Source organism: Typopeltis vanoorti, chromosome 26 (genome assembly GCF_054136105.1).
Source record: "Typopeltis vanoorti isolate ZY-2024b chromosome 26, IOZ_Tvanoo_1.0, whole genome shotgun sequence".
NCBI classification, from domain to species: Eukaryota; Metazoa; Arthropoda; class Arachnida; order Uropygi; family Thelyphonidae; genus Typopeltis; species Typopeltis vanoorti.
In genome coordinates, this window is record NC_143574.1 from 29,935,139 (window position 1) to 29,956,237 (window position 21,099).

At 37.0% G+C, this 21,099-nt stretch overlaps 1 protein-coding gene across 2 annotated transcripts in view; it reads left to right on the forward strand.

Annotated features, from left to right (window-relative positions):
* Positions 1–21,099, forward strand: part of CtBP (C-terminal binding protein) — a 182,766-nt gene that overhangs the window by 37,382 nt on the left and 124,285 nt on the right. The window contains exon 1 of one of the 2 annotated variants that reach the window (XM_090414913.1): positions 8,334–8,711. The exons of the other annotated variant lie outside the window; for it this stretch is intronic. The gene's annotated coding sequence lies outside the window, so the exon portion shown is untranslated. Of the gene's footprint in view, positions 1–8,333; positions 8,712–21,099 lie in introns of those variants that run through there. 2 annotated transcript variants of the gene reach the window in all.

Genomic DNA, 21,099 nt, shown 5'->3' on the forward strand with positions numbered 1-21,099 from the left:
AACTAATATATATTAAAACGGCTGTTCTGCGATTTCAGCAAAAACGTGTTAGTTCGTTTGCTCTCACTTGTAATGTTTAACTAAAACGTCCAAAGACATAATTTCCCAAGGAAAGTAAAGGCTTAACATAGAAAAAAAATTATACAACAGTTCGTGCATCTAAGAGTAGGCCACTCTCAGGCGTAATAGGAAGGCATTCATTGTACACAGTTGTTTTGCTAGCAACAGTTGACACAACTTCTCGCGTTGTTGCCATAGTCGCCTTGTAAGTTTTTGTGTGACTCCCACAATCATTCAGTTAAGAATTTAATTTGTACCTATTCATAAAATTTCTCAAAATATTGAAAGGAGATGTCACTTCCGGGAACCATTGCTATTCTGTTCATATTCTTCCTCTTTTTTTTTTTTTTTTTTTTAATTTGTTCAAGACGAACAAATTTCTGATTATCCACGACGGATAATTGGAACTTTTCCCGTGTATTAAAAACGGTGCACTAAACATGACGATGGACAAATGAATGAATTGTAGGAACCCTTGCAAGCTTGTCTTAGCGAAGTAGGCATTCTGATAGCTTATTTGCGTACGTGCTATTCACTATATTCATTTGCAGCGTGTTTTATATGATACGAGGTCGCGTATCCTTATGAGTTTATAATTCAAGGGTTCTGTGTACTTAGCACGAATACAAGGAGCATTAAAAAAAATGCACTACACTCACACACATACATGATGAGAATCTATACGGCAACTAATCCATTGCTGACATTTGTTGATTGCGACATTTCTGCTATCAGTATTCTTACTATCAGTATTTACTGTGATTCGGTCAAGGGCTAAGTACGTTGAGAATATAGCTCGGAGGATCAGACATGGTTTTACACTACTTTAGGCCTCTAACAAGGCAAGGTGGTGGTAATTTATGCAGTATTTTTTTATTTCCAAAGTAGTCTTGCTTGGCCATGGAAACTGCCGTAGCATTTGTTTAGTATAATATTTGAAATTAGGTATTAAAATAACTTTTTAACTTCTCGATCATTACCAGGAATTCGTATAACTGCCAAGTTATTTAAATTAGAATTTCATGGAATACTGTGTAAGCAGGTTTTAAAATGTTGAAAATTTGCTAGTTTCCGTCGCTCTCGATAACTTACCCTTTCTCTTTCTTCTAACTGGTTATTAGAAATGTTTCCTTTAAAAAAAAAAAAAAAATTCTCTAATATCTTCGAGGAAACATGTTCGAAAGGATGGGTCTGTAATTCTTCAGATTATTTTCGCATTCCTTTTTGAGCTGTTATCACAGTCTTGTTATTCTTTTGGAAGTGTGCCAGTTATCAGCGATAGGTTAAAAATATAATCGTCAAGAACCAGTTAAATATATATTCAACACTCGTCTCGGAGTCTGGGTGTTCGCTTATAGGTTTGTTATAGTATTTAGAATCTATGAAAAATTGTTTCGTCATTTCAATTTTGGTTCTAATTGGACCATTTGTAGTGTCAAGATTGTTTACAAATATTGTAGTTATCGGTCATAAAGCTCATATGGAAATAATGTATATATCGACAAAATATCAGTTTTGAATTTTATTTGCATATAACCAATAATAAAATACTACCAAACGATGCATCGTATTTGTTTTATGTGTTGTTGCATATCGGTTTTAAGAACTGACTGACGTGAAAATTCGCTCCTCCCTTCCTCTGCTCTGATTGGATTGTTTTATTGACGGAACGATTGGTATCGAAATGGTAATTCCTCTCAGACTGGATGGAATTTAATAAAATTCGATATATTATCGGACTATTAACATGTAGCCATTTCAGTATTAGTTTCAATCAGACCATTTTAATGGAGAATTGGGGGGGGGGGGAATGTGGCTAGCTTCAGCGTTTGTGATAATGCTGTCTATATAAAACTGCTTACGAAATGCATCTAAAGTGTATTTTTTTATTTTTTGTTTGTTTTATCCATTGCTTCGTTGGTTTTATCGTCTCTTTGTAGAAGTTGAGTGTTTTGTTCCACTGCTTGATTACCAGCGAATTTGCAGTACGCGTCGTCAACATAGGGTTCTATTTTTATCTGCTCCAGGAAATAATACTTTGTTTTAATATGTAGTTTATTCTGGAATACTAAATATCTTTAGTCTTTTGAATGGTAGTTGCAAATCTATCTTAATAGTTATTGAAAAGTAATACGATATTCATTTAACATTACAAAAAAAAAATAATAAATCCACGCTACCTGTTGTGTTTTTTTATGTTCGACCAGTGCAGGTATTTTCTTATTGTTTGAAGGCTTATAAAAATTAACCGTTTCTATTTTTTTTTAACCAAAACTTTGGAAATCAATAATGTATATATTATGAAACCTAAAAAACCTATATACATTATTGATTTGTATAATTTTAAAATGCCGGTAAATAGAATATACATAATAAAATTAATTAAAAGAAATACGTATTAACCACAGTGAAAATTATTTAATTGTAAATATTTCATCCTAAGTATCTTAGGACATCATCAGTACAGTAGTTTAAAACAATAATAGGAATAACATACAGTTAGGGCGCATGATTACAATAGAATCTCATTAAACGTGCGTAACGTTATTACAAAAAAAAAAAAAAAAAAAAAAATTAATTATTTAACACAATTTTGTATGACAATTTCCCATACTTTAGGAATAGTAAGAACGTCGTTGTGGTTTAAGTTTGGTCTGTGGTGTAGTAGGGCTTCAGAACTTTCTTTGTATAAACGTTCACGTTTATATCTATGTAAAAGTGTAGACTTTTCCCAATGGATCCTATGGTTTGGATTTTCAATTCCGTGTTGAGAGAGGCCAGATTTTTGCGGTTTAAAAAGACGAATGTGGTCTGGTCTTGATGTTCCGAGATGCGTTTCTGAACAGACCTACCTGTCTGTCCAAAGTAAGACATTTTGCATGAGCATGGAATTTCATAAACGCCAGGCAACATCAAAGGTGGGAGTTTGTCCTTAGAAGAAAGTAACAAGTTGTAAATTTGGTTGATAGGTTTGTAAGTAGTGGCAAAACTGTATTTCTTCATAATTTTAGAAAGACGTTCAGAGAGTTGAGTTAGTAATTCTATTGTTATAATAAAATTATAACAATATTATAATAATAAAATTAATAACTCAAACTTTTATTAATTTTTTTTGCGTTATCATTCTCTGTTTTCTTTTCTTGCTTTAAAGAGTAAACTGCTTCGATCAGTGTTGAAATTTCGCTGAACAGAACTAAACTAATTTGTCAAATTAAAATATTGTCTGTCGAGAATTATTTGTGCTTCAAGGATGCCTTAGTTTTTTCTGATGCAGCGTTTGTGGAACTTTCACTAACCGCGTATCCCTTTTAAAATTTAACATTTGCTTTACGAGTATAATGAATGTGTAGATGCACGCATAGATAGCAAAACTCGCTCTGGACCATTGCATTTAAGATACGAATGATTCGTAGCTTAAATTTATTGGAAAGTTCCGACCGCTGGTTCGAACTATTTGCATGACAAGTTTAAATTCACTCGAGCCTAACGGAGATCAATGGACGCATGCCAAGAGACATATTTCATATTTTGTTTAATATTTCCTTTAATTTTTCGATAAGTAAAAAAAAAAATTAATCCGCGACAAGAATATAAAAGTAAAAAGTGCCACGTTCTCACCCCCCCCCCCTCCCCCCCGAAAGACCTTACGCGCACCATTAGATAACACGGCTATAATGGAAAAATTAGCTCGGTAACTGGTTCTTACATGTTTCACTCTACCTATTATCAGGTTGCAGTAAAAAGGAAGCACCTCGCTTCACTATTATTTCATTCAGTCTATCATTTCATTAAATATAGTTGCCCTTATTTTTTTTATTTTATTTTATTTTTTTTCATAATATGCGTGGGGGAATATTGACCCTTAGCGATCGTCAGAATGATTGTACTCCAGTTTATTGAGAAGGTTCTTCGGGACTATTTTTAACATAGTCCCAAAATTTTCTGAAAGAAAATGCCCTTAAGTTTTTTTTTTTTTTTTTTTCCTACAAAAATGTCAGCGATGTGCAGAATAGTTTACTTTAAAAAAAAAAAAAAAGAAAAGATATTCACGATATTTTAAAATCACATCTTTTATTTTATAATTTCTGAAAGTTGTGAATTGTAGCACATACATTATTAGTACTTTTTAATGTAGACAGTAATTTTGTGTTTTTCAAATCGTTCGACGTGTTTAGAATTCGTTTTCTGAACACATTTATTGTCAGGTTAGCTTAGGCTTTTTTGCAACTAATCTTGGATATATTCGTTCTAGAAATGGTTGGGAAACACAAAAATTTTCCAAATCAAGGTTTTTTTTTTTGTAAACGTATAGTACTTTCATAACATGGATTGGCTAATGGTTTTTTGAACCTGAAACCTGTTGGTTGGAGAGCAGTGTACTGTTTTTGTTTATTTTTTCTTTTTTTAATGGTAGGCTATGGCGTGTGTGTCGTCATGAAGTTGTATATTGTCGAGCTACAGCGATTTATTGCATACCTGGAATTACGCCCTGTCTCTTAAACTAATACGTTTAAAAGCACTTTAAGGCCTTTCATAAACTGCATTTTAACTTCAAATAGATTGATTTAAAAAGTGAAGTTTTAAGTCGTTCATATTAAGTTTAATATACGATATTTCTCCTCCATTCATGTAATCCCATCTTAGGCTGTATATTGCATACATACACTATCTACCAATAATTGTCTGGACATTCGCAATTTACAATTCATATACCAGCAGGCGAACCCTAATATCGAGTATGTCCAGCTTTGGCCTTTATCACCTCCTGCATCTTTTGATGGACACCAATGTGGAGCAGACATCAGGTCGAATTTGTCTCCATTCCTCCACCAAAGCAGCACTGAGTTCAGCGGCAGATCGAGGACGTATTGCTCTGGACATCAATCGCCGCTCTAATTCGTCCAACATATGTTCGATGGGATTGAGATCAGGACTCTGTGCAGGCCAGGGCAGTCGTTTAACACTCAGCTCTTCATACTATCCATAACAGCTGCAGCTCCGTGGCATGGGGCATTGTCGTCTTGATAACAAAGGTCTTCCATAAAAACTCTACAGTGTAGGCAGCTCCTGATTATCCAGAATATCAAGGTACTGAGCTGCCTTCATGGAATTGCGGACAACAACCAGTGGTCCCACTCCAAACTAGCTGAATGCACCCCACACCATTACTCCTCCACCACCAAACATTACTGTGGTAACAAGCTTCCACACCCATACCCTGCCATCAGACTGGAAACAGGCGAACTTTGATTCACTGCTCCAGAGTATCATTTTCCACTGGTCAGGTGTTCAGTTCACACACTCTTTGCACCAGGCCAGACGAGCAGCCTTGTTCATTGTGATGTTCGGCTTGTGTGCTGCTGTCCTTCCGTGGAAATCCAGTAATTGGAGTTCTTTTCGTACAGTATTAGTGCTCACCATGGTGTTACTGGCGCTCTGGAACTAATCAGAGATGGTCTGTGCCACCTGTTTTAACACCCCCCCCCCCCTGTCCATTTTTAGGCGACTGTCGGATGCCAGAATGTCTCCATTTGATCACATCGCCAACGATTGATTTTGAATGCTCCAGTTGAGCAGTAAAGGCACGTATGGACACCTGTATTCAACTGCTATGATGAAATACTGCTTCCTACTATCTGTACATCGGTTTTTATTCTATTAACAAATCTGGAATGTTCCATAACTTCCAATAATGGATGTCCGAACAATCATTGGTAGATAGTGTATAAAAATGATGTTTTTTTCAGAGATGGTACTTATCTTACCTTTTCAACAAATTAATATCAACAGTTAGCAGATCGAATATTCCATTTATTCACCGCTTTCTAGGTCTTCATCTTCCCGAAACCCAGGCAACCAGATGTACCGCTTTAGACAACGGATTAAATACTTCGCCTTTACAATGTGTTCTTTGAACTTCAACTCCTTGTTTATTTATCATGTATTTGTTTCTAGCATGAATAATAAATTCGAAAATTTTAATTATGGTATTTGTATGCACATAAATTCTCTTACAGTAGAACTGCTTAATAGTGAAATACAGTATGCTTGGGCAGTATATGTTGCTTAGTTTATCACAATCTTTGTAATCCTATGCATATACGCTATGCTCCCAGTTTCGGCAAATATATTTTGAATATAGGTGGCTGACCACTATCTTATTAGATCACATTCACTCTTAATGATCTCGGCAGCTTGTAAGCATTGGATATTGAAGATTATTGAAGGCACATTTCTGCAGTGGTAAATTTATTACAACGGCAAATTCAGACGAATCAGCTTGTGGCAATTTGTATAACTGGCGATGTCGAGTAAAAAGCGGGTACACATATTTTTGAATCGTGCACAAAGGGATCACGTGGTAGCACTGAACAGGATTTGGGGAAAAAAAGACAGCTGCGCTAAGCGAATTGTATTTCAAGGAGGCTCTTCTCGTGAAGGAATAAAGCTGCAAACGTGGATGTCTTGTAATGTCTCAAAGACATCGCCTAGATGATTTCACGCAGGGAAGAATTATTGAAAATTAAAGACCGCAGAATTACTAATATTGACAGAATTTGGAATCTTACATAGCGTTGTATCCAGGCTTTGGCAGCGTTTAGGCCGCCCTCGCTCTACCACGGAACACGAAGACAGATTTTTGGTTATAACCGCAAAACGTAATCGACGCGGATATCTCGACAAATGGGCAAGACATCTGCGACAAGATGCAATCTCCGTCGCTTTATCCACAGCTCATCGTAAAGCAAGTTTTTCAGTAGTGTTGTATCGATAAAAATTGGACAAGACACCAATGGGCTAATGTATTCTTTACAAATGAGAGTGGTTTTAGTCTTTCCTCCGATTCTAGACGACACTTGATCTGGCGTGAAAGTGGTACTGTTTATCATCGCGAGAATGTTCTTGAAAGGGATAGATAGATAAATACGGCGGTGATGGTGTGGTCATGGTGTTGGGCCACATTATGCTTAATGGACGCACCGAGCTACAGCTGCTGGGCAAAAGACTGACTTGACGATATTGCAACTTTCTTAGCCGTCATGTTCGAGTGCGTCGTGGTGGTGGTGTAGGCAAAGAATTAATTTTCTATGGATGACAGTGCCACACCACATCGTACTCGAGCAGTGGAGATACTTCTACAGACCAAGGATATTAATCAAATCAAGTGGTTACCACGCTCCTGATTTCAATCCCTGTTGCGTCGTAAACGTTTGGGACGAAATAGGGAGGCGCAATGCTACTCGAAATTCATCTCCAGAAAACAAAGAAGACCTTATCCTTGCTCTGAAGGAGGATTGGGCCAGTTTTCCTCAGCAACTCCTGAATCGCTTGGTGCTAAGTATGGTACAACGTTATGATGGCTACATCACAGTTCTGGATGGACATATTCCATACTGAAATATCTCCGCATAGTTTTCTGTAAGCGCTGTACATTAAATCCTTAATTACTTAGAAAAGTTGTAACTTTTGCCAAAAAGTTACAACTTCTGATTGTGTTATCATTATTACTGTAGCTAGCTGGGCTATAATTGATAACATCAATTATGAAACGATCATTGAATGTTAAAATTACTACAAAAAGAAGATATTGGGGTTATTGGCACTAGTGCATAATATGGTCATCAAATTATTTCGAATACTACTGTCACATTTTATTTTTTTAAATAAAACCACTAGTTGAAATACGTTTGGCCAACAATGGTCGTTTGGTATTCACAATACAAATAAAACTTTTTTTTCGTTAGCGTGCTTAGTTATGACGTATCAGTTTTTTATAAGATTTTTTTTTTTTTTAGTTTTAAATGTCAAACGGATCAGGAAGTGATATATTTTTTCTTTTGCTTTATGCTATTTCAAGTTAAAATATTTGCGTCCTGTGTGAACATTTGTCTTAACTCTTTGTCACTATTAGCATTTAATTAATGCGGTATTAAAAATGTATTAAGCGCTACAGTATACTTTGTTTAAAAAAAATAACACGACAACATGTTATTGTACATGGAAGGAGATAAATAAATTTCACTATTCGATATTGTTCTCTGCCGAAAGTATCGGCAAACACTACCGGATATTCAGATACTCGCTTCCTAGAAGTGTTTTGCGCAAGAGAACAGGGAGAAGCCATTGCACTCAGGGTAACTACTGAAAAATGTCTTTCAGCTAGCTGATCCGAGCCTTTTCATGGCGCGGTTCCAGTGGATCTGGAAGCTTTCTTATGCTCACGAAGGAGCGCTGTGACATTTTGCCCCCGCCTAGGCAAGGGCTAGCAGCTCGTCTCCCTCAAGGGCAGAAGAGAACTGGCAGAACAGGGTTGCTTTCTTTCTTTTCTTTATTATTATTTATTTGTTTTTTTTTTTTTTTTCGTCGCCATCCCGGTGTCGACGGCGGCTATTCTTGAGGTATGCAGCTATCGAGTCGCGCTTCCCGTCTGTTCCGATGTTGAAGGGGGTTGGGGGAGTTGACGGGAAGCTCGTGACTGGTGCTTCTCGTTCTGGGTCACTTAAATAATGCTGTGCTGGTTTCAGAAAAACATCTAAGTTTACTTACACGTGCAGCCATTATGGATGTCCTCAAATAGCTGGTGATTTAGCGATCGATATAATCGAAACACTGGTGATAATTACCATTTCAGATCAGGATATAACACTATGGTAAGTGTGTGTGTGTGTATATATATATATATATATATTCTCTGCAGTGTTCGTTTTTTATTAGCTTTTCAATTTGTTGCATCACAAAGCTTGGGCCTATATTTCATATAGCTTCCAGACCTTAAACACCACGAAATTTGACTCTTTTTTTTCCCTGTCACATTTTATGTCTTCATTTATTTTTTTCTCTTTCGTAATCTCCCGCAGTGAGCTTGAATGTATTTTCCAGAAGCCCCAACCACAAATCGATTGACTTATTGAAACATCGTGTTTACGAAGGCGCCTACATTCAGCGGCATATTAAATCAACAGTACGGGAAGACAATCCGGTTTCGAATATTCATGACGGCTTCGAGCTAGGCGGCTAGCTAAACTTTCCTGGAAAGGCAGTTTGGCGTGAAACATGACCTGTCACATCAGGCGAGTTCACCAGGACAGTCGAGGGGATGGGTAGTGAGGATGTGCGGGGAACAATGAATGCTCATGCTGAAACCGTGTGACGTGCGAAGGTTTTTGTTGGCTTGTGTCGGCAGTATTACATATTTGATTGCTGTGCCGTGGCGGATTATCTCCGTATTTTGCCTTCTTTCCCCTCTTGATGTACGGCGTTTTTTTTTTTTTTACGGTGTGCACCTTCATGCAAATTAGTGTCATATTCAGAAATTATATATATTCTCAATATTTAAAAATAAACATGAAAAAAATTGCGTTCTACGATATTAAATTAGTTATAAAATTGTTACAGGATGCTTTACTCAGTGTTAACACTAAAGTCATTAGTCGAAAATAACTTTTTTTTTTCGTGCCGCAGAAAACTGACGCGAATCTAGACATCTGTAGTCTTATATTACTATTACATAAGAATCACTTTGTAACTAACTCTCAGCATTGGATTCAGAAGCAAGATATATTTACATCAAACACTGGTATGCTTTGAATGTCTCTGGAGGATATAAAATCTTGCCTGATGTTCCCATTAAGTGAATTTGTAGCGACTTGAAGCGAAAGTTTGCTTTAGCAATTTTTAAATTGGTTGATCATACACATTTTACGGTTGCTTTAACGTGGTCAGTGTGATATATGGATTTGCGAAGTCAAAAACAATTTGTTTTGGTCGGGTGGATTAACTTAGTTATGCTGTGAGTAATATATTATTATAAAATATCAGTTTTTCAACAATTCGAAAGTTGTCCTCTGTAGAATCTCGAGAATAAGTGTTAATTTAGAATCTTTCTAAGAAGTTTTCAATACGGTGATCCGTTTATTTATGAAAAGATTACTGCGACTGACATTATAGAGCAGTTAATTGGGTAAAACAGCAGTAAAAGAAAGGACTGGAACCGCGTTTCCTCAATCGACAATGATTTCGGGTAATCTTATTGCGATAGTGATCATCGCATAGAAGCGTAACAAACTCCACAATATCGCAAAATTGCAATTATGCTACTGTTGGCATGTAATCATTTTGACCTCCACCACCGTATGAGAGCTAACCCTTCAGTTGAAAAAGACATTGTAGATAAGTCTTCGACATGTTTGGAACCCGTGTTTCCTACTGAGGGATATTGTCCTTACCGATATATCGAATACTTAACATAAAGTAATAAATTGAGAAGATAACTGTCTAGATCACTTATTTCGTAAAGAAAGACTAACGAAATAACGTATCTATAGCCAGGTTAAATCTGAACACAAACATGAAATGTTATCTGTGTTTAACAAGTTTCCATCATTGATTCCTTAGGTAAATGACACGCTTGTAAACTTCACTTTATTAGCGAACATCAAACGAACAATTCGAATGCGACATGAGAATCCTTTAAGATGATATCGCGATGAAGGGAGAGTCATGCTATGTCGCTACTCGCACGATCATGTATGCGAATGGCAAAATACCCGAAGTCTATAAACTGTGCATGTATGTGGTAGCATAAATCATGCTATGTTGAGAGAGAGAGAGAAGGAACTTAAAAATATGTATAATAGAAAATTCAAGTCTCGTGGTACAAATCATTAGCTTTCTAATTGCCTTTCATTGCTTGAATAACTGAGGTCATCTGAGTTAGTGTTACATGATCAGATTAATCATCATGTGGAATCTCGTCCGGAGTTTTATTGAGAGTTCCATATGAACGAATAACCACGTTTCATAAATGTATGTGATGAATTGCCTTCGAAACATATACTAGCTGTCTTTCAATGCATGAAGTGATTTACAATGGCGATGTGAGCTGTTAAATCCGAAGTCTGTTTCGTTTTTTTACGAGCGAAATTATGATATTCTCTTTCATTATGGGCAGTATAAATTTGTAAGAACAGTACATACTATAAACGTCTTTTTTTTATTGCATTGTTATTTTAAAGGCATCTGGAAGATGCCTTTAAAATAACGGATTTTGGACTCGTTTGTTATCCTAAACATTTAAATAATTTAACGAAGAAGCAAGGCGCGTAGGAATTCCACCACTTTTCCGTACATGCATACGCATTTGAGCGTGATAGCTTCTTAATATATATAATTAGTGCAACAAGGGAAACTTGTTGCACTAACTAGTAATTTTTGTGCTATGGTTTTTTTCAACCCCCCCCCCTCCCTTTGCGCGCGCACAATTACAAAGCGTGTTAGTCAGTCTGAAACCATTTGGCAATCCTTGACATAAGAATCACTGTCACTATTTTTCTCATGCTCTCAAATCTGCATAGATAACGTTTGCAGTTGAGAAACTAGTCTGCTGGTAATATTCTATCGACAGCAGCTTCTTTAGAAACTAAACCGCCCCTCTCCGTAAGCACTTCTATAGACAATATGACACGCTGCATAAAGCGATTTGCTATCCTCTGTTCGCGTGAAATTCCTTTTATCAGAGCTTAGTAAAAATTCTACGTCACTTTCCTTTAAATTGGTCCAGTTTAAACTAGCATTAGAATTTCAATATCCTCTAGCTGATTTTAGTCATAATTAAAGATTCTTTAGACTTCGATGAAATCAGAAAACATATTCTCTTTTTTGAAGTCAAATAACAATGCTATTAAAATATTTGTATATAGAAAAGTGAACACTGGCATTAATACTAGATATAAGCCTCTTCAGACTTTGATGAATTAGATTTTCAAATCGTTGGACCTGCTATAATTTTTTGTTCCCTAGCCCTCCCTATTTTACTATGAGAGCTTAAGTGGTTGGTTCTGTGTGAGTTTTTATAATTTCTTTTTCCTCATTCTTAAGGCCAGTTAGCCGGTCTCGTACATAGTAAAAAGGTGTTATCCTTCAAAATGGGCATAGCGGCCAAAAGAACGCGCGCAATTTATAGACTCAATAAATCGGACTGTATCCTTAGTTACTTCACCCACAGAAGCGTGATTTGGGGTAGTTGCCAGGAGCATCAGTGGCGGGATATTTTAACAGTTATCGAAATTGTCAACACTGGGGGGGGGAAGCCCGTAGCTACGAATCGCTAGGACGCTAATAACCTAGCTGTGCAATCCGATTCAAGCAAAGTGTTATATATTTATAATCTCGCCCACGATAACCCATAGCACATTAACGTTATGAGTAGGCTCTGTGAGGTTTAGGTAAAAGTCCAGTGTTTAAATCCTTTTAAATAATAGTTTTCAAGGTGATGCAAGCCTCCAATAAGCCTTGTTGTCGATTGTCGTATACCAGCGACGAACTCATTTAATGAAAGGAGAAGAGAAGATTTAAGCAATTATGTTTCATGTGAGCTTCCTTTTATTTATTTTTAACTTTGTCGATGTTTTTATTATCAAATTTTATTGTAAATTAAATTTTAAAATTGTATTGTCGCCGTTTCAAGAAATAAAGCGGGGGAAAGTATTTTTAAAATAACTTGTCAGACATGGAAGTAAACCTGCTTGAGTTGAGAACCGAGCTAGTTGGAGATAAAATGCAGATAGTTAATTTATACATTCGGCTGGCTAGATGTCCAGTAAAACTAAAGGATGAAAATATCGTTTACCCGTTTTGATTTTTGTTGAGCATATGTCCAGAGCTTAGCTTGATCGTTAGCGGTCATTTCTTTGTTTGGAAAGATTTTTTTGTCGAGTCATTTCACTAAAAAGGCCTTTTATAAGGACTTTTCATCTGAAAGTGAATTAGTCGATATTGTACATGAATATAACCTCTACAGATGTAATGCACAATACCTGCCACTCCCAATCTCTAAATGCATAGAATTAGCCTGTTTAACGTGCCAGAACTTAGCCGGGGGGGGCGCTCCGTCTTTGAAGTTGGGTTCGAATTGGACAAACTCAGAAACGGACAAGACATCTCGTATTGAATTACGATTGAGGGAAAGGCATTTAATCTGAAGTGTCTGGTATACTGACGATTTGGTTATCCATACTTTGGAATTTGAAAAGTGTAGTACTAAGGAACCCCATTTTAATTCAGTGTTTCTGGAGAATTCCACCTGTAGATGGGTTTTGAAGGTGATACAGGAAAAGAGCTAATAAGGTACGGAAGGTGGAGAATGCAGTATTCACTTTGACCCCTTTTCTGCAACTATTACAGTCCTCGATATACATAGTGTAAGCTGCGGATTTCGTTGTGTGTGTGTGTGTCACTAAGAATGATTTTAGAAATAGATCCGGAGGAGGTTGGAAACCTAAAGCAGGGGTTCATCCAAGGAGAGGAAAAAGCAATGATGAATATAGCATAACTTTGTTCGCATTGTCACACGTTTGCCATGAAAGTTTCTTCTGTATCAGTGTAAAATTATACTCCATTGATAACCGTAACATCCTCGCTATGGAGCGACATATCCGATCTAAGTTCAAATCTTATTCATCTATAATTCGAGGGATGCGTTTCGCTTGAAGATGAGTTATCCGGTTTCATATTGGAAGTAGCAGAATTGGCCTTCTGAATTCTTTTTATTTTTCCTTGCATTCCCTCAAAACAGACATACCAACCCGAAAACAAGTACGTAGGCTAATCTGGCAACTGCCCCGACAAACGTTCTGCATCACCGTATAATACATTTTATTATTATGTTAAAATTTTCACAAAGTCTGGTAAAGATAAAAAGCACTGTTTCTTTAAGTTGAGTTGTGTGAGGGTCTTGAGTACTTTAATATCAGTTTGGTTGAAATTACGAACAAACGAATTAAGGTCATCAGCACATTATGTCTCTTGATTTGTTTGTGTCCTTTAGATTTTGTTTAGCCGGTTTAAAATTGAGTTTCCCTCCGTCAAAATTATACTGCCAACTCAATTTCACCTTGAAAATCCCTTATAAAGGCTTAACGATTTCTCGGCCGGAAATATACCTAAAAAAGAATAATATTCTGGGTAGTTCCCCCCCCCCCCCCCGAATCGTTTACGTAATGAAAACAAGTAGCACATCTTAAAACTGTGCTACTAATGTTTCACCAGATACTGAATATATATTCTGAACATTTGATTACGTCAAAGCTGTTCAAAATTTCATTTTGAAAAGCTTTTTCAAATTTCGTATTTAAATAGTTCAGCTGGATAATGCTATCAAACAACGATTTATGCAGATAGAAAAACTAAAACTTGTAAATTTTCAAAATTTGAAATTGTAAAAGTGCATACAATGTATATTTATAGTATTTGAATAAGTAATTTATACCGTGAATACAACGGTATAAATTTCATTTCATAAAATATTCAAAATGCGCATTGAGGAGCGTTTCATAATTATTTTCACGAAATCCATACCATGCGATGACTGCTTATTCTTCGAAGCCGAGTTTGCTTAGTGATTTTAACTCGATTTGTTGTGCCATTCTCTGTAGCAGTTTTGCTAATGCACTGGAGTAGTTATGTGGTTGGCATTTCGCCAAGTTACTTACAAAGCGAACGGTATGACTTAATAAGCCAACTGTGGACGCATGGTACTTATCTATTAAAAATATTTCCTAAAGTAAAAACAGGTTCCTGTGTTGCAATTGAACCCACTTCACACACGAAGTTAATCACAAATAGCAATCCTAAATACAGTGCTAATTATGGCACGCCTGTCTGTTGACATTGATGTAGTAATTTCGAAAACGAATTGACGTCCCATAATCGCTCGTTATTAAGCATTTGGTGTACTTCCATACCAAATGTTACTTGTTAATCAGGGAAAAAACTACATTCTTTGACAGATATAACAAAGCTTGTTGGGGGATCGATCTATTAAATGCTTTTCCCCTGACGGCAGACTTATCAATTGATTGATTTGCCACGAAATATGTGTAGAATCATCCGGCTAATCTTTCCGATTGAGAAATATGTGGAAGTGGTTTTTAAATTTAAAAAAAAAAATTGCAAGGTTTCTTTATAATAAGTTCGTAACCAGCTGATTGATACTAATGCTAATAACCCATCGGTAGCCGATATGCAACACCATGTAATATCGTTATTTTGGGGGAATGGGGGATTAGCAGAAATATGAGTGAAACGACGAATTACCCAAATCATTCAGCTTAAAAACCTAATACTGCAGTAAAAATTGATTATCGTGTTGCTCATACATAGCAATGGGAACGTGATGCTTCCTTAGCTTAACACTTTCCATGACGAAAATTTCTGAATGAAGCCGGCAAAGATGTTTCTAACATCGAAAATATTACCGCATGACACCTTTCAAGGGCTTATCGCGAAGGACCCTCTAATCCACACACCAACTACTCTTCCATCCGAACAATGCGTTGTTTACTTATCTACTAATAGTGTTTTTGCGTGTAAATTAATGTGTGTACTCGTGCCGATTTGCTTGTATGCTGGATGAAAAACCTGCTACCCTTTGAGATCGGCTCACTTACATTTACTTGAGAATCCCATAAAAAGATTTTATTCAACTCGAGCAAAGAAGGTCGTCACACTTCAGATTTTTCCGAGTGTCGAAGATATAATCTATACAAGGCTGTATAGATTGCCGAATTAAACACCACCTTTCAGAAGCTGATAATACGGATAAAACATTCTCTTCTTGGCGGGGGGGGGTGAGAAGCAAAATATCGGACAGAATCGTTTATCGTTTTGATAATATTTATACTGACTTTTGTTAGTACAAATCGGCAGAATATTGGCAGATATTCTGCCGACGATAACATTGAACCGATACCCTTCGATGATTATAAACGCTTGAAATTGAAATGAATGATTTTCACAATTTTCCACGAGTCCATATTTGAATACCTGCGCGCGCACTAACACGATCGCTGTAATTATGTGCGAACAATCGAATTCTTTCCAGTAAATGTCGTTGTAACCTCCTTGATAAATCATGTCATAACATAAAATCAATTTGAACTCCCCCCCCCCCCCATCCAACAACTGAAATGGCGGGAACAGCACGAGATCTATTACTATTATCACGTGACACTTCGAGAGACTCGTTATTGAGAGTCACTACACAACTCACTCTCTAAGTCATCCAGCAGTATATACAACGACACCAACTTAACGCCATCTTTTGTGTCTTCTTTAATAGACTAAATTCCCGGATTGAATTACTCTAGACGAACTTAGCAAAGTTTTTATTGATTTTTCGTTTTTATCTGATTATTAGCGGTCGAGAATTGACAACAATTAAACGCCTCACCACAAATAGTGGAGTTGTGTTTTAAATACTATTTCTCAACCGGCTAAGGTTGTTGAACTCATTAATGTATTAAATAAAGAAAGAAACCTAAACCTGTCTGTTTTGCTTAATGCCCTAATGTGAAGAGTAGAGTTTGAAAGATTCACACAGATCAAGCTATTTGTCTACTCTTGTTTTGCTGTATGCGGACGAACAGGAAGAGACAGAGTACGGCCGCTGCGTCGCGCAATTTTAGGATAGGCAGTCCTGTCAAGTAAGTGACCTTTAATTTTTGCACTGCGTGTCTTCCCCCGGGAAGCATGGTAGCTTCCCATGGGTGACCTCCACTAATCAAAGGAAGTAACAGTAAATGTTTGGAAAGGGAAAAAAAAAAAAAAAATGCTAAGACAATTTTTTTTTTAAATGTCTTTGTTCAGTTTTCGTCTTTTCCAAAGCAAATATTTTTGGCTAAGTGTACGTTCTCTTGTCATTGGCATGGCGCCTTAGATGAAGGTCCCTCTGGATGCTTAAGCATGACCTTGAACCTTTTTATTGTAAACATTTGTAAATATCTTCTCGTCAATCTCCTTGAAATTTTCAGAAAGATGATTTGTAGAATGAAATCAACTATCGCGATTTTATTTTTCGTCAAATTGGCCAACTTACTATCGTACTGGGATATCGTGACATTGTTTGATGGTACGCTATACGTACTTGTGTATCGTAACTCTTTTTCTTAACTTTTTTAATTGAGAATTTTATCTTGACATTTTTTTTTTCACCTCATATACTGTTGTTTTCTTGTTCTCCCCCATCACTTCTATACCGAGAAGAAGGGGGGGGGAAGCGTTACTGCTAGAAGTCGGATCTGTAACCCCGCCCTTATTTTATTTTTTTTTTACCAAGATTTATGCTGTATATAAACATCTGCTATCCACTCGCGACTAAAATGCATATACCGAATTCCTCACCTGCTGGACTAGATGTAGTTGGGAGACGTCCTTGAAATGTGGACTTTATGCAATCCAACTTGACCTGCTGTTTGTGTGCGAGAGAGTATGTACACATATCTTGGACTTGGTCAGTAGACACAGATCTAATACTAGACAGAGTATCTGGTACTGGGATTTTGGGTACCAGATGCTGTCTGATCAGGTCTACCTTCGTTTCAGTTATACTTCAATGTATACTCAGAGATCCGACACAGGATTAATAGATTTCAAAATAGAAACACGGGGTTGCAAAGGGAGAGTATAGACTGGAGTTTTAAATACAGTGCTCTTTTCTTCTTATTCCTTCCCTCCTCTTTTACCTTGCGATGCCGAGGATTTTTATACATTTAACCGCTGGCGTGACGAACAAACAGTCATGGTGCCAACCTTAATAACATGGAGGACCTCCTTTCGCCACGATGACGGCAACAGTCCAACGAGGTACTTTCCACAAGCGTGTGACAGCGATCAGTGGAAATTGTGGACCATTCTCCCTTTAGCCATCCTGGACTGTTGTTGGATGGACGTCCTTTGACCTCACCCAACGCTCGAGTTCATCCCGCAGATATCCAGTAGGGTTGAGATCAGGACTCTGTGGAGGCAGTCAACTGTGGTGATATTCATGTCCACAAACCATGCAATGAGTTACAGCAGTAGCCATATGTAAATGACCATTGATATTTTCTTGCTGAAAATATCGATGGTCATTTCCGTAAAAACGCCACAAAGTAGGAAGCATTGCATTGACCAGAATGTTCATATCCTCTCGTAGTTCAATGTTAGAGAGGATCTGAACATTTGCCACAAACAGAGATTCTGCCAAATCGGGAACAAGAGGACCATACCATCACCACACCACCTCCGAATTTCATACGCACTTGGTAAGAGACGTTCACCGGCCATCTGCTCAGTAGAAGGTGTAGCGTGATAAAATGGATCACGCTACACCGGGTAAAGTGGATCTTGCATATTGCAGTCCAGCCGTGGAGACCAATGTTGTGAATCTTGGTGTTCTGTATGTTTTTGTGTAGATTCGTGTTTCAGTCGATGTCTGGAACTCCGCGTTCAATGGCCAAGGAATGGCAGTTTTTCATATTATCATTCGTATATGATAATATGAAACTACGATCTATGAAGCTACGATCACGTTCGGTGAGTAGTCCATTGCGGGTAGCACTTGCAGTTGACTCTTTTCGCTTCTATTTCAGTATGGTATCACTGATTGTTGACCTGGGGTGGCTCAGTTTGCCAGATAGTCCTGCCACATGGTATCCTATCACAACACCTCTCTCAAACTCGAATAATAAGTATCAAATACGAGATATCGATGTTGGAAACCAACTCTTTAGATCACTTTCTAGCACTTGCTTCGACTCCGAGATTCGAGTAAATCCAAATAATTTATTTTATGAAGCTACTATGCTAATGAGTAAAGAAATAAATCTATTAATGTCGATTTGTGAGAGTTTACCTAATAAAAACACGCGGAGTTCTTTTGAGCTGATCCCTTAGCAATCGAATGCGCTGTGTGGTTTTCGTATTGGGTACATAAAATCATTTCGTACTCACAAGCATTAGTTTACGAAGACTGTTTATTATTACTTGGTACTTCACAAAGGAACGTTAGTTTGCCTATGATGACAACGGGTATGGATTGCACGCATTGTTTTTTCATGCTAAGTTATCAATGGACTCTTTTGCTTTTAACGAGCACTGCGTTTGCGTAAAAGCAGTGTATAGGCATTTGAAAGTAGGTAGTTTTTCATTAATTATTTGAATAAATGATTTCTGCGTGTGATTGGCGAAAATTCATAAATTTATTAAAAGAAATTCAAGAATTTTCAGTTGAAAACCCCTAATCCGAGTGTTTCGAACCCCAAGAGCATCAGTTACTGATTAAACAGAGGCTCATGAAGTATAAATGGATTAATAATAATTATCCCGTCCAGAAGGCTTGAAAATCTCTAACACAAACTTGGGGGAACACGATTTAGAAATGCTGAGAATCCTCCGACAGAGATCGAGCATGTTTTTTATGAATACCGCTGGCATATAATACCTTGGCTGACGTCATACAAACATTCAAATAAGATCTGAGTTTTGCGTATTATGGCATCTGGGGATGATAAAGAGTTACAGCTTATTTATTAAAATATATATTACGCGAACCATCGTGCGAAGCGTTGTTTAAAATATTGCCCCTCTCTCATTTTAAGTTAATTCCTGAACGTGTCTCCCATTCTACAGCTGCTTTAGCTTGCATACATATTGCACACCTTATCGGCAAACGCTTCAAAATCTTGACGATATCATCATCTTCTCTGAGTGTGTTAAGCTCATTGGCCTGTCTTCAGAGAAACCTAATTAAAACAACGACAGTGTTAATGTATATCTGCGTAAAGTGCGTGTTTCCTTTAGCCATTTTATCCGTCTTGCGTGATTTAGAAAAAAAGAAAGAAACACTGAGCAACGTACTGCACTTCTATAGTTAACTATCCTATTTTTGACAGGTGCTGTGAAACAAAGCACTATTTGGTTCACAGCATCGAACCAAATAGTAATTTTGAGTTATCTTGTAAATGGTTGGTTGACTTATTATCCTGTGTGCAGCTGCCACTATTTATTTTTGAAGTGATTTTGACAATGTTGTGTTTGGTTTCTGGAGTAGGACCCCGGGATTATCTAACCCTTATTCTGTCCAAAGTACCAATGTATAATAGGTTTACAACCATTCTTTCTTTTAAAATAATTTTAAAAAAAATCTGCTAGAATAATATATTAGAGAATACTTCGGGGATTTCATGGGCTGAACTTGAAGCATTTCATTTTATGATAAATTTGATTGTTTTCTCCATGAAAGTAGAGAATGTAGATGCTTCATGCTACCAAAACATTATTAATGCTGTATTATTTCTCCAGAAAGATCTTACTTAACAATAATAATTTTTGTTTTTCTCTCTTCTAGAGTCTGACTTTCACATGAGCTTATTCTGGCACAAGCACATCGCATCCAAAGCTCCCCTCCCCTCCCCCCCCAAAAAAAAACGTGTTCTTTTTCGTTTAAAACTCTGCTTTTCGCTTGCATAGTTCATAACATTTTATAAATCCTAAATTCTCATGCATTAGATACTATAACAACCTTAGAGAATGCTTGATACTGTCCAGATCACTTCCAAATGATACCTCTTTCAACCCTTGAATCGATTTCTCATAGAAACTGGTTCTGCGCTTTCCTTTTTTTTTTTTTTTTTTTTAATATTTTGACGAGTGCTGTTCCAACGAACGAACTGGCCACCCACACCATTCATCTGCTTTCCTCTCAGCGTGTAAACACAAACAGCTAGAACTCTTCGTGTTCTTAACAGTATTTTGATCATTATTCTTTATAAAGATATAAAACTCCGGATGATAAAATGCTTTGTTTCGACTTTAGTTCAGAACCCCAGTAACCCTAACCTTTCAGGATTATGGTTAAAATCAAGTCGATGTTGTTCCCCTCCCTACCGCCAGAAAAATGGGCTCTTGCAAAATAGATCAGGTCGCTATGACCGCACACATTTGACAGACATGTTTTCATCACTGCTTTAACTGTCTTGTTGTTTAATTTCTAAATGCCCTAAATAAATTCATGAACATTAAATCATCGGAATTCGCTTAATGACCCTGGTATATTTTAAACGATACAGAACGACAGTACTAGAACTCCATACCGTTTAGACGTGAGCATGACCTTGGAACATCACGACCAAATCTAACAAGAACACAGATGACGTTATACATAAAATTGAAGTTGATGAATTATCTCCTTCCTAAGTGCTTATTACTATCATCTGTGTGTTT